Genomic DNA, 18,776 nt, shown 5'->3' with positions numbered 1-18,776 from the left:
GGTGTCTGTGATGCTGAACTTTTCTAATATTCTTTCTATATTGCTATTCCTTTTCCTTTCTCTTTTTTCCAGTGCCTCCTCATCTGGTTCTAACCATAAATGTTTTTTCAAGGCATGGTCTTTGATCATATATTCCTCTTTCTTTGTAATCATTCAGTAAACTCAGCAATTCCCATATTTGTAACTATGACCTCTGCAGATGAATCATAACACCATAGAGCTCATAGCTCATTTTGACTTCTCCTTTGGATTTCATTTTCCAACTTCTGATGCCCTACAAGATGCCCCTTTTGGATTTTTGCTCTCCTTAAACTTACCATATGGAAAATTGAACTCATCCTCCTTCCTGCCCTAAATAGATCACTTTCCCAAATCTGTTAATGCCAATAAAACTGCCATCCTTACTATCAGAAACTCTTTACTCTTCTTTACCTTGACATATACAGTCATTCAACTAAGCTTTTGATTGTTTTTTATTCCCTTCCAAATATCTTTGAAATTCAACCTTTCTTCTCCATTCCTATTGCCATCTCTACTCCAGGCCTTCACTATCTCATGCCTGTGTTGCTGCAAGAGCTTTATATCTGGTCTCATTTTCTCTAATTTCTCCTTCCTCCAGTTTATCTTACATAATGCTACCTGATCAACTTCCCTGGAATAGTTGTCTCACTGTCTACCTCATTAATCTCAAACTCTTCTGCTAGTTTTTTTCCCCCTTAAGGTTCTACATAATATGTTTTCATTTATGTATCCAACTGGTTCTCCCTTTATTCCCTGACAGAGAATCTCTTCTCTAAATTCAAGATATTGTTTACCTGTTGATGCCAAACTTATTATCATTTCTGCATCATTTCATGTTCCTGATGTTTTCCCCTCCTGGAATACACACACACACACACACACACACACACACACACACACACACACACAATATGTATATGTATGTATATACATATATATGTATATATATATAGACATAAATGTGATATATATGTATATCTTTTTCTTCCCTCTGCTAATCTAGATACTTCTCTAACACTTTGTATACACCTAATTAGCATCTGATAGTCTAAGATTTATTTTTTTCCAAATTATTTCATCTTTATTAGTACTATCTCTAGTTAGAGTGAAAGCTCCTTGAGGTCAGTGAACATTTTTTACACCTCCCTCCATCCTCAAATCATGGTGGTCATAAAATAGGAACTCCATAAATACTTTTTGATTAATGGGTTGCTGTCAGAGGGGTTTTTTTTAAAGTAAAGAAATGGAGTCAATTTCTAATAATTTCTAACTATAAATTGCTGGTGCCACGTTTAACTCAATTATTATTTCAAAAGGCCAGACAAGATACTCCCATGTCAAACAACAGTGCAATTTTAACTACAAATTATTTTATTTCACTAAATACTATATTCATACACACTCATTTACACATGATATTGATGTACTATAATTTAAACTGTCTACCTGATGCAAATTTTAAGCTTATTAGAATAAAAGCAATTAACCTCCCACCTTCAAACTTTTCTTTCAATCTCTCTCCACTCCATCCCTCTCTCTGCCCTTCATTCCCTTTTTCTCTCCCTTTCTGTATCTTCTTTTTTCCTGCATTCATATTAAAATTTCAAGTGTCCTCAGAAATATGTTGTATGGACACAATTATCTCAAAGATAAAAGTCTATCAATTTTACCTATCAATAAATTTCCTAGTACATTTTATCCAAAAATCCATTGGGAAAACCAAATATGGGAATAAAGAAACTAACAAGCAGAAACACTTAAATAAATTGAATTAATGAAATGTGTTTGTATTATTATAGTCTTCTTCACAACCATCTCTATTGTAGGAATTTAGAATTTTATGAGCAATGTGTTAGTATTATCTAGGGACCTGGATTCAAATTCTGCCTACTTCTTTCTTGTGTGACCTTGAACAAGTCACTTAAAGTCTCAGGTTCCTCATCTAAAATTACACAATTGGACTAAAGGGTCTGCAAACATTTCCAGCTGCTTTAAGTTTACAATCCTATCACCTTTTAAGGACCCAGGGTAAAAAATGCAAATTAATATTAAAATTTAGAATAAAAATCATATATTCTGACTTCCAACAAAGGATTTTAAAAAATTAGATTGCACAGTTTCCTAAGACAATTCTCAAATTTATACTAATCTTTGCCATTACTGAACCCTCTTTGCTCCAAGGCTGTACTAATAATATGTATAGTCCAGTAGGATACTTGGAGAAGGTGTTGACTAGAGAGAAGTGGGAACAGGAGGTTGGAAGTTGAAGACTTCATGATATTCCCAAACTATTTACTTATCTAGAAAGGCTACCATAGCTTATTCTTGTTTCTAAGATTTGATCAGGAAATCAGATTTTCAGTTTGTTTTGTTTTAGCTATATTTTGCCTTTGAATGTCTCATTTAAAGAATTTAAGACACTTCCAAAAAAATTTGTTCTTTTCTCCAATAATTCAAAAACACAAGAAATATACATAGAAAAAAATCCTTAAGATGATAAGCAGTAAATCCATTTCCAGGATAGGGTCTGGACATTTGATATAATTGATACAGGGATTCTGAGATGAAGTAGCTCTGTCTAACAATGTAGGCCAACATTTTCTCTGAAATTTAAAAATGTAAGAGACTTAACAAGGGTTACACATATTATGGATCAGTGGAAGAACTTGACCCCAACTCTCCCTGGGACTGAAGCCACCTCACTATATCCTATACCATGTCTCCTATATAGGTGATTCCAAAAACTTCTAGAAGAGTTATTTCTAGATTCAACTCAAATTTGGAATTATTGGTTCTCCTTCACTAGTTCCTAAACTCATGTCACACACAACTGATCAGTCTTTTGGGTTAATATGCTTTCAGCATTTATATACCATATTATAACTATATTAATTTAAATACATTGTTTTTTAAAAACCATCCTTGAATTCCATATATGTTTGTGGATATGCATGTGTGTAGAAATTGTATGGACATCCAATTACTGTTGATTGTTACTTCTTAATGGCAGTTGCATGTCACACACATGTTTGTATATATATATATATGTGTGTGTGTGTGTGTGTGTGTGTGTGTGTGTGTATAAAGACTGAAAAGATGCATGCCTTTTAAGGGCCTCTATGTACTCTAACATATGTTTCTTACCTAATGTGGCATTTTTACCTTAATCATAAACAAGTCAACTAACTAGGGCATACCTGCTGTATGGTTTATTTACAAAACTAGATATCCAAGTTCAGAGAATTATATGCATCTATGACGAATTTTTAAAGCTGAATCTCCTTTCCCTAGCTTTGGGACTTTCCCAGGTAGTTTTTTCCTATCACCTAGCTGGTACATGCTTAGGAAATGTAAATTAACTTTAATAGTAGAAAAAGAAACATATAATTAGGAAGGTAAATATGCTTTTAAAAAAGATCACAATGCCCTGAGGGCCAGGAGTCACTTTTCCTTGATAGATTGAAGACTGTGGGTTCAATCAGATACACTCCCCACATTGTAGAAGAATGGGACTAAGTCCAAGATTATTCCCTAATTGGTTGGAGTCCAGAAATTCTAAAATGATGTGAACACGAGCTTTAACAGAGAACTGCTATGGGACATACTGTGAATGTAAAACATGGACCCAGTGATTTCATACTCTTGGAATTTTCATTGTTTTTCATATTCGATTGTGGTGATAAAGAGTCCTTATATTTGTTTTTCCAAAAAGTACCACTACCAAATCTGATCTCAAACTGGATATAATTTAATTGTCTGAAGGGTTAACATTACTAAGTTATGTATATACATTCCACAATGATTTCCCTTAAATTACAGTTTTGTAAACTATACATCAGGCATGCCCTAGCCTTCATGCATTAGATAATGGACTTAGATAATGGACTTCATCCATTAGATAACAAACTCTTTGACAGAGACTAAATGGAGGCAAAAAATGATCCTGTCAACCTTTATTTCAAAGTGTTGATATCTATCATAGCAAAGGTACTTTTCTACACTAAATCTTGCTTTTAAAAAAAATTGAAATTGCTCAACTTTACACAACAAAGCTTCTTGTCTTATCTTTAAACATTTAACTTTTTGTGCTAGAAAATTGAAACATCTCAGGCCAAACCATACAGTACAACTTGTACTCATTTGTTTTACACAAACCGGCTCATAATACTATTTTTTTTTTTAGTCTTTAATATGATTATTATCACAACTGTAGCTAGCAAGATTTTTTAAAATCTCAGCTGATCAAAAAACTTGGAGTAAAAAGTTCTATAAAAAATTATAATAAACTCTGGTATTTATCTTCTTGCCTCATTATATTGAAAGAGAAACAAGTATAAAATGTCAAATTACTTGACTGCACTCATGACACCCTTACTCATCACTCCTGCCAGGTACATCTCCTGCTATAATTCATTAGTCTTCAGGTTGGCCTTAAAGGACTGACTCCCACCTGAATGGGAAAAACATCAAGGTTTCTAGAAGCAGCATCAGCTCAAATTGATTACAGATACTCAGTCTTTTCCTTCTCTTTTAAAGGACTTGTTGACCTGTCAATCTCCTGGCAGGTCTCCTGCCCTGCACCTGGGATTTGGGTCCACAAAGTGTCTAAACTACAAATGACTGCAGCGTTCACCTGTTCTTGAATTGTAAATCCTCATTCTGAACTATAGTTTCACCTTCTTTATTGCCGACCTCCCAGCTGGACTCTGATTCTTCATACCAAACTATCCATATAGACATTCCTGTACTTTTTCCATCTTTGTCTGCCTGTCTGATATCAACATTGCCTCATTCCTAGTTGGGCCATATTATGCTCCTGCCTAGTTTGATGGATTCAGATATCTAAAGAGACAAAGAGGTTTCTCTACTGTGTAATTATCACACTAAAACCCAACATACAAACAGTCACTTGAGATTATAATGTTTCTTCATTAATCAGAAAGCTTTAGTTGGCACAATTTCAAAAATGTTTATAGGATGGTAACACAGTGTAACTTTTGGTTTTATTTTAATCTAACCAATTCAAGGTGCCTTTCCTTCTATCTTTTCTTGAAGATAGCATGGAAAGATACGAAGAAAACATCTCCATTGTAAGTGACCCAAATTTAACTTCAGGTAGGACACACTTTTCAGCTCCCTTCTCACACCTAATCCTTATCTCTTGCATACAATCTTGGCTGCCTGGTCTTGAATACCCATGTAATATGCTGAAATTTTGGACCTGGTTACTATGCTTATTTTTCTAATTTATTTTTGTTGCAAAACAATGAATTAAGCTAGCATTGAAAAAAAAAAAAGCAGTCAAACAGCAGTGATGACAATTTTATTTGAAAGCATTTCTTTAATTTACTCTCTCCTGTGTTTTCTATATTCACAAACTTGCCACAAGAGCCAAACTAAATAATATTAAGCCTTTTCTTAAAAACAAGATCTATAATTAGAATTTTTTTTATTTACACAGTCTCAATTGTGTTAGTTCTCTCACTGTGCTCTGTTTACCTGGGAAAATTAATCTTGCAGAATAAGTATGAAAATTTCCAGAAAAATAAAACTACGCAAGACTGTTAAGGGTTAAGTATACAACGACCATACATCTTAATTCTGGGACGCTTTTGCCTAGACAGTTCCATTAATACCGGGGTTTTATGTCTTTGTACATTAAAGACATAATTTTGCCCAGGGAGAAACAACTTTTTTGAATATAAAAGATCTCATACTCCCCCAAATTACAAGGTAATGGGGACAGTGTTGCTCACTTTAAATATGGAAACACTGCGGTAGTGACTTGGCTAAGGTTACACAATCAGTTAGTGTGAATATAGAATAGGATCTGGAACTCCAGACACAAACTGTTCTAATCAAAATTCTTTCGTAAAAAGCTTGCTATTAAAGACAAACTTGCACATGGATGTCTAATAATAGCTTCCCACCTGTGCCGCATTAACTGCTATCACCTTCCTGTTCTTCTGGCCCTCCTGGACCAATGTATGGTGGTGGTATAGAGTCTTTGCACAGCAGCAGCTGTTGCCACCATCATGACTACCCTTGGACTCTGGTGGAAGCTGCCTCCTCAGTCCTTGTTCTGGGGAGACTAGATATGGTGGCAACTGTCTGTATGCACCAAAAGGGAGGATGGGCCAGAGAAGCTCTCTGCTTCAGTGTGCCAGCACCTCTCGTCATTCCCTCCCCCTTCCCAATCCGGGCACCAGACAGAAGGCCTTTACTGTCTGATTATCAGGCAGGTATTAGATAGAAACCCTCTTAACAATTCAGGTCAGTTCAGAATTTAGATATTTCACCATTTGAAGACATAACTCAGGACCTGTCGATCTGGAGTTAAAATTCTTCTCACCAGAGCTTGAATACAAGAACAGACAGCAGAAATAGTTGGGAGATGACGTCAGAAGTTCTGGGCTAGTGTCCTGCACTTCTCCTTGAAAGTAAAATCAGTGGGTCTAGAAGAATCTATGTGGCATTGGACTTGTTTTTAACTAAGTCATTGGGCTAGTCCATGGAAAATTAGGTGAGAGCCTTTAGAAAAATTACTTTTCTTTATAGATAAGAAAATGCCATTTAAATGCCATTTTAGTCTTACATTAATAAACATTATCCAATTATAAAAAAAAAATCTTTAAATGTAACCATTGTTAATGTGACAGTAAATGGTGTTTTGAAGAGCATTCTCTGTGGTGTGAAGGGAAGAGCTAGGCTTTCTTTCCTCGCTTCAGTGCTTGCTAACTATTCTGAAAATGTTACACATTTATTGTAAACACATGCTTCCATGGCCTAACAAAAAGGCACTGATCCCCTCTGCCTTGCAGAATTTAAAACAGAAAGGGCAGTGAGAATTCCTCAACAAATATAGCCCTTCATTTCCCGATGCCAAGCGTGTTAAATATAAATCTTCTCCATCATTTCCCACTCTTAGTTCTCAGGAAGAAAGTTGATATGGTTCAGCATAGTGAAAACACAGCTTTAAAAGCTAGCCTGCCCTCATTAAATTATTCTGCTGGCTGTGTGTTCTCATTAAAAATGCATAAAGATCAGATAATTGCAGTGAGCATTATTCACCCAGCTTTACTTTTTTATATAATGGTTCTACTTCTAAGCTGGAAACAAAGACTCAGCCTTGCCAGAAAAAGAACTGTAAACATTGAGCTACAGTATCAAAAACTTGCCAGAAACTGCCTGGCTATGTTATTAAAAATGTGCTTTTCAAACTCCATTAAAAGGCACAATGTATCCGAGATGTTTCAGTTCTTGGTTTCTAAACAGACTGTTCTTTTTTATTTGGTCAATCATTCTACCGATGATTATTTACAGAAGAGGTTTTTATTTTTTTCTTTCTCCCACCAATTATGAGTCAGTTTTTCAAATCACATAGTCATTGTAAACTTTATTGATTTGAGGGTTAACTATCCCTGTATGAAACCTTTCCAGAGCAAGCTATGAGAAGGCTATGAAGGATCCAATTAAGTAGCACAGTACTTTTAGAAAGACCTATCGATCTTTTCCTTAAATAAAATCACGATTTTCTATCTCACCCTTAAATTGAATGGTTTTGATTCAAGTTGTGCTTCCTTTTTTTCCCGAAAGGAAAATGTTACGTAAAACTCTAGTCTCTCCTTCAAGCGCTAGCTACATTTGCATCGGAGGAATTCAGTTTCACTGGCTTCCCTAAGCAACACACATGGTATGCAGCACACTGCAGCAAACTCTTTAAACATTCAAAAAAAAGGAGGGGGGGGGGGGCAATGAATCTCCTACCTTATTTAGCTCTGTCTGCTCCTCACGTTTGCAATCGGCACAAGACCATCTGGTAAAATCAAACGGTCAAACCTTTCGCACTGCATCATTAGGAAGAAACGTTCGGATAAATACTTCTCATCCCCTTTTTATTGTACTCAGCAAGCCTTCTGCCTGGGAATTTTCCCCTCAGATGATGAAGCAAAGACACGGTCTAAACTCTGTTGCTGTAAGACTGCAGCCCTTCCTTCCAATAAGTCCCTCCCAGTCGATGTTAGCCAATCAACAGCCATTTCGTCAGCTCTACTGGTCTGAAACTGGTTGTAATAGGATGACTGACAAGGCAACACAGCACTTGTAATATGTGAAAACAGTGCATCCATACTGATGAAAAAGGAATTTCCCTCTCAGAAGAAAGCAGTCATAGCATGAAGATAAAGTGGCATATAAATGGCAATGCAGGGATATACGAAGCTAAAGACTATCCCCTTTATTTTTAATGGTCTCTTGTTTGCAGGATAGATGCTATTACAAAATGCAAAATTATGCTGAACAGAGAAGAAAGAAGGCCACAAATAATAAAACTGAAGGAATCGGACATATGACAGGGCAGATTTTTAAAAAAAGAAACAAAAAAAGAAACTCTACATGCTTCATGAGATTGGTCATTTATCTTTCCAAATTATTTTTCATGATAAAACTAGAGCTCATTAGCTGCAATGCATATTCAAAACCCAAACATGTTGCTAGCTCACGAACACATCAATTTTACTGTACAACATCTGCTGTTGCTATGGTTAATCGCCAGAGCCTGTATATCTTTCATCTAAGTTTTCAGACCACCAGGGACTATAATTAAGGAACACTGAACAATAAAAATGATATCCATACTTTACCCTTTTATAATTTTGGCAAGAGCCCATGAATGGATTAGGTGTACCTTAACTGACTTAGCTGCTATTTAATAAATTCTGTTCCCTTTCTCATGTTGCCTTTTATAAAGAAATGATTTCAGGATAATGCCTGCTGCCATGGCAAAAATCTTGCCAAACATGCTTAGCACATGGACCAGAGCTCCTCATCAGGTGCTCTCCCACATAAAGGGTTCTCTGCCTGTCTGGTCTTCAAGAGATGCAGTTGGAAAAAGAACAACAAGGTAAATATTTACATTAAGAAAAAAAATTGACAAGAGCTTTCCACATCTTGAAAGTCTTTGGAATGTTTGGAATACACAAAGCAGGTATTTTCCTTATATTAAGTATATTATAAGCAAAAATAAATAAATAAATAAGTGTAATGATGACATGAATACACAAAGGAAAGAATAAAGTTACTATTCATGTGAAAGGTTTAACCCAAAGCACCATTGTTTATAAGCAACTATTCAGTGCATCAAAGATAAAGTTAACTCTTGGTGTGGAACTAGAAAGCTTTTTTGTTTTGTTTTGTTTTAGGAAGAGAATTTTTTTTTTTTAAATATTTACATGGCTCTCAAGCACTTTTTTTTTTTTTTGGTAGACAACAGAGTCAAGTAAATAAGAGTATAATTTCAAAATACTCTACTTGGAACTATCCACAAAAATAGTGTTAATTCTATTTTGATAAATTTTTAAATGTTTAGATGAATGATGAGGATACTTAGTGATTTTTTTTCTCATCTGGATTTAGGATTTCATCTGTGTGGGGACTCATGGTGTGGAAACTCTTCCTCTGATTGTCTAAACCATTTTCTTCTAAAGATTCTGATGGTCATATACTTGGGTCATATGTTTACTTCCTCCCTCCCTCCCTCCTGCCCTCCCTTCCTTTCTTCCTTTTTCCTACTAAGACTTCCTCTCTCCCTCCCTCCATTTCTCTTCCTCTCACTTCCCTCTCTCCCTCTCCTTTTCCCTCTCCCTCTCTGCCTTTCTATCTCTCTGCCTATTTTTCTGTCTATGTCTGTGTCTGTCTGTCTGTCTGTCTGTCTGTCTCTCTCTCTTTCTCTCTCTCTCTTCCTTTTAAAAAAATCTAGATCTGTGATTTCATTGATGAAGTTAAGTTCCCAGTAAGGAACTTCCTTTACCAATTGGCAATTAACCAACTTGACTTCTACTCTGAAACTTAGAGTTAACCTCTCCCTCTCTGCCTTTCTTTCTCTCTGCCTATTTCTCTGTCCATGTCCGTGTCTGTCTGTCTGTCTCTTTCTCTCTCTCTCTGTCTCTCTCTTTCTCTCTCTCTCTCTCTCTCTCTCTCTCTCTCTCTCTCTCTCTCTCTCTCTCCTTCTCTCTCTCTCTCTCTCTCTCTCTCTCTCTCTCTCTCTCTCTCTCTCTCTCTCTCCCTTTTAAAAAATCTAGATCTATGATTTCATTGATGAAGTAAGTTCCCAGTAAGGAACTTCCTTTACCAATTGGCAAGTTAACCAACCTGACTTCTACTCTGAAACTTAGAGTTAAAAGTTGCTAGAGACATTGTGGGAGGTTAAATGACTTTTTTAGGGTAAATCATGAAGCTATACCTTCCTTTCTCCCAGGCTAGCTCTCTATCTATCATACCACACTATCTTTCATGTATCATAAAAGGCAACTACTATCTTTGAAAAATGAAAATTTGCTTCTCATAAGAACACAGATAAAAAGAATAGTTAGAGTTATAAGGGGGAAGACCTATATGGGTCTCCAGAAGCCGTTAAATCCAATTCATGTCTTAACTGTGAATTCCTTAAACAACTTATCAGACAAAGAAAGTTTTTGTTTGACACTCAGAGTTGGTCTAGATGAGTACATGAAAAAGTGTCAAACATCAACTACATCATTGGTTTCTACAAATGTTTCCTTAAAGCACTCTTTTTTAAAATAGCCACTTTTTTGCATTCCCCATAAAAATCTAATGAATTCATAAATCCTAAAACTGGAAGGTACCTGAAGAGATTATATCCAGTCTAGATCCCTTCACTCAGGCAGGGAAACCATTATCAATATTGTTTATGTAAAATGACTGAGCTCCATAGACTTTAAGTGACTTTTCAAAATTAATATATTTCAATTCATCTGAATTATGTTCATTTCACAATCTCTAAAAATTGTTTCATGTTTTATTAATTTGTTATAATTTGGATTAGCCAATATAACTAATCTTATAAAAATACCTTCAGCCCCTAAACTATTAAAAAAAACCATTTTATTAATAGCTTTCATTTTTATATAACATTCCTACCCTCCCTTCCAGAGAACCATCACATAACATAGAATAAAAAGGAGAAAAAATGTCAGCAAACACTCCAGCATATCAAATAAATATGACATTATCTATAATATTTCAAACATTTGTAGATAGAATGTTCTAGGTCTACAGATACGGAAAGGCAGTAAATTCTCATAGGTCTTCTTTGGGTCTAAGTTTGGTTGATATAATTTCACAACATTCCATTCTGATTATTTCACTTGTTATTTTTTCTGTTATTGCTATATATATTATTTTATAACTTACATGTATTTTCACACATATACACATACAGCCACATATAGCCACCCATATATATGTATATATGTACATATGCATATATATACACATACTTGTGTGTATATATGTGTGTGTGTGTGTATGTATAATGTTTTATACAATAAACTTTATATATGAAGGTACAAGACTATACTTCTTTCCCTTCTGACTTCTTTCACTATCATTGGCACTAATGCTCCCTCTAGTATTAGGGCACCAAGATATTAAGCCATGGTATTTATCTTTGACTCATTACCTTTCTTATCAGTCATAGCCACTCTGTCACCAAGACCTGTTAGTTTTTTCTTTAAAATGTCTCATGAATTCAATTTTTCCCCTCAGTTCCTTCTGCCTCATAGTTCAGACTCTTATCATCTCAAGCTAGCTTTATTCCAATAACCCTCTTCTGGTTTATATGACAGACTATCCATCCTGCTGCTAGACTAATCTTCTTGCAACTCTGCTTTCATCATGTCACCACCCTGTTTATAATCCTCATAGAGTCATAAAATATTAAGTTAGAATGTACCTCAGAGATCATCTAGTCCAGATCCTTCATTTTTTTTTTTTCTGCTCCAAATGGACCTGTGATCAGAAAGATGTGAATATTGTTAACAGTATAACTCTTGTCCTTATCTTCCCTCGTACTTGTCACATGAGACATTACTCATGGTCTTTTGAAATCGAAAGGATATCAACAAAGCTTATAGACTATCTATTGGAAAATTAAATACCAGGAGTATGATAGGATTTTCTGAAGGTCACATAGCTAATACGTAGCAGAACTAGGAGTAGAACTCATATCCCTTGACTTAAGATTCAGCGGGTCTATCCATAATACTAAATTCATTAGTGACTATTTACCATCCCAATAAATTTAAAAGGTAACTAAGCTTCGTTTGGCTTCCAAGACCTGGTCTTAACTTATCCATCTTATTGCCTAAAGTTCTAGACATTTATTCTATGTTCTAATTAACTACAACTTTTAACAACTGATGATTATCCCATGCTCATTCCTGACCCTGTTTCTTTGCTTGGACTGCCTACAATATTCCCTTTCTTTCCTTTTAGTTATAGAAATTCCTTCCTATGCTTCAAGGTACAGCTCAAGATTGACTTCTTCTATGAAGCCATTCCTGAATATATCCCTAATACTTCATTAAACTCCCACTGTTTTTATATTTTATACTAGTCTGAATTTAGACTATATTGGCAAAATGAGCCCAGCATATAATCATGTCAACATGTCCTAGTAGATTGGGAGAGTGAAACACAAGGAACTGTCATAAAAAGATAAATGTTTAGAGCAGGAAGATTGAATTATAACATAAACTTTGTAGCCTTTCCTAAGCCTTTTGTCATTTTTCTCAGACCTTGAATTTCAACACTTTCAAGAAAAATGGTACCAAAGTAGCCAGTGCTTATATTTTATTTGACTTCATGTTGGAACCTATTTTCCTCATCTTCCTGGGCTTCTTTGCAGCATTTTACATATTAAATACCTTTTTCTTCTGGAAACTTCTCCACTTTTGAATTTTCATTATATCATACTCCCCTGGTTCTCTTCCTTGCTGGTTTATCATTTGTTCCATGCCCCTTGACTATTAGGATCTGTTTTGGACATTCTAATTGCTTTCTATCCTCTCCTCCTTGGTGAGCTCAACAGTTGTCACATTCACTGTTTCTACTTCCCTAATGTCTTTCATAGGCATCTCTTCTCTTTAGTAACATGACTACCATCTTAAATCAGGCCTTTCTTGCACTCACTGGAACTATTGCAATAATTGCAATAATATCCTAATGGATCTCTCTTCTCATCTTACTACAATCTTGCTTATTTACTTACTTACTTATTCCATGCTTACTACTTCCATATTACATATTTACTACTTAATCCATATAGCTCCCAAAGTGATTTCCCTAATTTAGAAGCCTGATCACATCACTGACATATTCACTAAACTTCAATAACTCTGTTGCTTTCAGGATCAAGAATACTTGTAGGGGGCTGGAACTCTGAAAAGGTATTAGTGAATCTAAGAGAGCAGGGTGCTTGTAGTTAAGTACTTACTTGGTGTGAGATGGTGGTTCTCTAAGCACATACTTGATATAATGTAATGATGTGGTCAATCTAGTTAGCATATACTTAGGATAATGTGGAGATGTGATGTTCTACAGTCCTGTATGCCCAGTGTGGTGTTGTAATGTGGTAGTGCTGGGGTATTTAAGGGAGTCCCAGAGACAGAGGGAGCTCTCAGCTATGGCAATCTCAGCCACAGAGAAGACTTCAGGCTCCAGATTCCAGAGGCCAGACTCCATCTTTGACCAGCTACGTGTCTGCTCTCCTGCTTCCTTCACATACACTTTTCTGTTTGATTTTAAAAACCTTTCACAATCTGATCATAACCACTTCCCATATTATACAGTCTGGCCAAACTGGTTTTCTTGTTCTTTCTCAAACATAACAATTCATCTTCTTTCTCTGTAGCTTTGTATTTGTCTGCCATATCTAGAATGCACTCCCATCTCATCTTTGCCTCCCAAACCCTGCTTATTTGTCACCTTTTCTCTGAAGCTCTTCCTCATTTTCCTGCAATTAGTGTCCTATCAAAGTGCCTTTTATTCTTCATCTCTATTTTGTAAATTCTTATATATATATATCTCCTGTGAGGTCCTTGAGAGCAGGAACTCTTTCTCTTTTGTCATCACATCTCTAATGTCTAGGATAGTGCCAGGCACATAGTAGGCACTTAAAGACTGCTTGATGATTGATTAATTCCTTGATCTGTTGGCCTTTCCCCCAGGACAGGATATGATTATAGTCTGACTCCATGATCAATGCTCAAGTCACTTGAAAAGAATCAATTCCCCCAGCAGGAGGCTCCAAAGACTATGGAGCCACAAAAATATTTGGCACAGACCTCTGAGGAATTGGCTACCCCACAAATTACATTTGATATTCAGAGAAAAGCAAAATGATAAAGTAAATCACAAGTAGAGTCAACAATCCTCTTTCCAGAAAGCATTTATATTAATCTAGATATCTGTATCAAGCAACAGAAAGGGATTCCTAGGGTTCCTAGGCCCATGGATGTTGCTTTTGTAGTCTACCATTTGAGCACTGCCTACATTCCAAGCTAACGGTCAGACCTTCTGCTGAATCACTTTATATTTCAGTGAAAATCATATCCTCTTATATAGCAAGGAGAGACTATTTCAGAGACTCTATATATTTTGACGCTCTCTTACCCATGATAGATCGTCAAATATTTTTTGAAATGAAAAGCTGCCATAATGGATCATTTTCCATCATTCTCCTATCCCACCCACTAAGGTTGCATATTAAGGGTTGGGAGAATCAAAATAGCTTGAGGGAAGTAACATGGGAGGCTAACTTTCACTGCTCAGGTATAGGCTCCTCCAAGCCAGAGAATCATCTACAACTTAACAGATTTGTCATGTAAATAAGGCAGAAATGAGTTTTCCCCTATATTACCCTTCATCCTTGGGTCAATTATTTCTTGCCCAATGGACCCACACTTAATACCATATACCAAGATAAGATCAAAATGGATCCATGACCTATGCATAAAGAACGAGATTATAAATAAATTAGAGGAACATAGGATAGTTTATCTCTCAGACTTGTGGAGGAGAAAGAAATTTGTGACCAAAGATGAACTAGAGACCATTACTGATCACAAAATAGAAAATTTCGATTATATCAAATTAAAAAGCCTTTGTACAAACAAAACTAATGCAAACAAGATTAGAAGGGAAGCAACAAACTGGGAAAACATCTTCACAGTTAAAGGTTCTGATAAAGGACTCATTTCCAAAATATATAGAGAACTGACTCCAATTTATAAGAAATTAAGCCATTCTCCAATTGATAAATGGTCAAAAGATATGAACAGACAATTTTCAGATGATGAAATTGAAACTATTACCACCCATATGAAAGTGTTCCAAATCACTATTGATCAGAGAAATGCAAATTAAGACAACTCTGAGATACCACTACACACCTGTCAGATTGGCTAAGATGACAGGAAAAAATAATGATAAATGTTGGAGGGGATGCGGGAAAACTGGGACACTGATGCATTGTTGGTGGAGTTGTGAACGAATCCAACCATTCTGGAGAGCAATCTGGAATTATGCCCAAAACGTTATCAAACGGGGCATACCTTTTGATACAGCAGTGCTACTACTGGGCTTATACCCCAAAGAGATACTAAAGAAGGGAAAGGGACCTGTATGAGCCAAAATGTTTGTGGCAGCCCTGTTTGTAGTGGCTAGAAACTGGAAAATGAAAGGATGCCCATCAATTGGAGAACGGCTGGGTAAATTGTGGTATATGAATATTATGGAATATTATTGTTCTGTAAGAAATGACCAGCAAGATGAATACAGAGAGGCTTGGAGAGACTTACATGAACTGATGCTGAGTGAAATGAGCAGAACCAGGAGATCATTATACACTTCGACAACGATATTGTATGAGGATGTATTTTAATGGAAGTGGATTTCTTTGACAAAGAGACCTAACTGAGTTTCAATTGATAAATGATGGACAGAAGCAGCTACACCCAAAGAAAGAACACTGGGAAATGAATGTGAACTATTTGCATTTTTGTTTTTCTTCCCGGGATATTTTTACCTTCTGAATCCAATTCTCCCTGTGCAACAAGAGAACTGTTCGGTTCTGCAAACATATATTGTATCTAGGATATACTGCAACATATCTAACATATATAGGACTGCTTGCCATCTAGGGAGGGGGTGGAAGGAAGGAGGGGAAAAATCGGAACAGAAACGAGTGCAAGGGATAATGTTGTAAAAAAATTACCCTGAAATGGATTCTGTCAATATAAAGTTATTATAAAATAAAATTTTAAAAAATTATTTCTTGCCCATTTCATGGTCTTAACAACAAACTATCAAGAACTATACAATTCACATTGAGTCCTTAGTAGAGTAAACTTGAGGGTGTTAGGGAATTTTATGGATTTAGCATTGGCAGAGAATGAGCAAATTAAAATCCATGTTGCCTCAATGGTATTCAAAATAATTGATAGTTATCCACTTTAATTCAGATGACTAATCTAATAGATCAAACCCCCATGAATCAGAACGAGGGCATATTATGAAATATTTAACTTAAACAGGCAGTTAGGTGGCATAGTAGATAGAGTGCCTGATCTGGATTCAGGAAGACTCATCTTCCTGAGCTCAAATCTGGTCTCAGATACTTTGTAACTTTGTGACCGAAGACAAGTGACTTAACACTATTTGTCTCATGTTTTTCATCTGTAAAATGAGCTGGAGAAGGAAATGGGAAAACTGTTTCTGTATCTTTGCCAAAAAAAATCCAAATGAGGTCACAAAGAGTCAGACAAGATTGAAAATGACTGAAAAATAATAACATTTAATATGAATATCACATTCTTTCTCTTCTCAATAGAACTGGGATCCAGTTGCCACAATAGGAAGAATACTGAGACACACTTATGGGAGGATATAAATTCGAGTATCATAGAATAAGAAGGCATGACTAGCCTGTCATCTACATTATTAGATAATTAATAAGATCACTCTTTTTGAGTATCTCAATGATACTCTCATATATTCCTACGATCTTAGCTAGCACATTAAATTAGTCTGGGTTGTCATCTTTTTAGTATTAACAAATTAGTAGTATATTTTGAGATCTGGCCTTGCTAGATCCTCTTTATTATAATTTCTTTGTATTATTTCTCTTAATAACCATAGATAAAGAAGAAGCAAAATAATCACTTTTTGCAAATGAAATGATTGTATACTTAAATAATTCTAAAGGATCTATCAAAATTAATTGAAAAATTAATATCTTTAGTAAATTTGCAGGATATAAACCAAATCCATTGAAATTACCAGTATTTCTACAGAATAACAATAAAACCCCTAAGGAACAGATAGAAAGAAAAATTCTATTTAACATTATTATAGAATATGTATATATATATACATATATATGTAATACTTGAATGTCTGTCTTCTAAGATATGCACAAAAATAATATAAGTACAAATATAAACATTATTCATAGAAATACAGGTCTAAATAATCGTAAAAACTACGCAAGAATTGAATGAACTGATGTAATAAAAAACTTAAATTTGCTTACTCAATGTCATACCAATAAAACTACTAGTATGGAAAAAATAGATTTAGACCAACACCTCACAGCTTACAAAGATAAGCTCCAAATTGATACATGACCTAGATTTTTAAAAATCATAAATAATTTAGAGAACCATGGAAAGAATTACCGATCAAATCTATAAATCAGAGAAAAACCCATGACCAGACAAGAGATAGAGAAGCTATGGGAGTTAAAATGGATAATTTTGAATACATATGATTAAAAACACAAACAAATCTAGACAAGTTAAAATTAAAAGGAAAACAATTATGGAAAAAATTGTGATGACTGTCTCTAATCTAAAGGTCTTATATCCAAGATACAAATGGAAATTATTGGAATTTATAAGAAAAAGTCACTTTTAAATTGACAAATGGTCTTATGATATGAAGAGACAATTCTCAAATAAAGAAACACAGATTCTTTATAGATAAAAGGGGAAAAAGTTTCAAAAAACTTCTGATTAGAAAAAGGCAAATTAAAGGGATTCTGAGGTTCCACCTCATGTCCATTTGAGTAGTAAAGTTGAAAAAAATGAAAATGATGTTGGAGGGACTGTGAGAAAATAGATATATTGATGATGATGATGATAGATTTGTGAATGGGTGTAACTATTTCAAAAAGCAATCAGCAATTGTACACTAAAAAATTACTAAACAGTATGTTCCCTTTTTCCTCTCTCTAGCTTAACTAGCTATATACTTTAAAGAAATAAAAGAAAGAAGAAAATTTTACACAATTTGATACACAAATTGATACACAAAACTTGTGTAATGTTTTGATACACAAAAACTTTTATAATAGCTCTTATTGTGGTAGTAAAAAGCTGGGATTTAGGAGGATGTTCAACAAAAAATGACTGAATAAGCTATGATATAGATGAATGTGATGGAATACTATTATAAGAAATGAGGAAATCGTGTACTTCAAAAAAACTTGGAAATATGTATGAATTATAGTAAAATAAATTGAACAGAAACATTTATAACATCAATTTTATAAAAAATAAACATTTTGTAAATTGACAAAGAATAAAATGAGAACCAAAAGAACAATTTCCATGACAAAAACAATTGTGAAAGCTGGAAGAATTATGATAAGTACAATGACTCATTATAACACTAGGGGATTAATGATGAAATATGATATACATTAGAAAAAAAGGTGATATGGGTATAGAATGTACAGCCATGGGGGAAGTTTGTTTTGCACAATTATGAATATTTATTACAAGATTTTTTTTCTTTTTTAAATTGTGGGAGGAGAGGAAATAGATTTTTGTTATATATTTTTAAAAGTAGAGATATCATGGAGTACTATAAATATAAAATATTCTATAAACTTT

The 18,776-nt window shown here is 34.8% G+C and overlaps 1 protein-coding gene across 11 annotated transcripts in view; it reads right to left on the bottom strand.

Annotated features, from left to right (window-relative positions):
- The window catches only part of MBNL2 (muscleblind like splicing regulator 2), a 181,107-nt gene extending 173,121 nt beyond the window's left edge, over window positions 1–7,986 (bottom strand). For 5 of the 11 annotated variants that reach the window (XM_051984029.1, XM_051984032.1, XM_051984030.1 and 2 more), the window contains exon 1: window positions 7,789–7,982. The gene's annotated coding sequence lies outside the window, so the exon portion shown is untranslated. Of the gene's footprint in view, window positions 1–7,788 lie in introns of all 11 variants that reach the window. The other 6 variants (XM_051984033.1, XM_051984028.1, XM_051984036.1 and 3 more) reach the window with 5 other exon arrangements.
- Window positions 7,987–18,776: the final 10,790 nt, after the last annotated feature.

This window comes from Antechinus flavipes, chromosome 3, assembly GCF_016432865.1.
Source record: "Antechinus flavipes isolate AdamAnt ecotype Samford, QLD, Australia chromosome 3, AdamAnt_v2, whole genome shotgun sequence".
Classification (NCBI taxonomy): Eukaryota; Metazoa; Chordata; class Mammalia; order Dasyuromorphia; family Dasyuridae; genus Antechinus; species Antechinus flavipes.
Note: the sequence above shows the minus strand (reverse complement) of the source record. Positions and strands in the feature narration are given on the sequence as shown.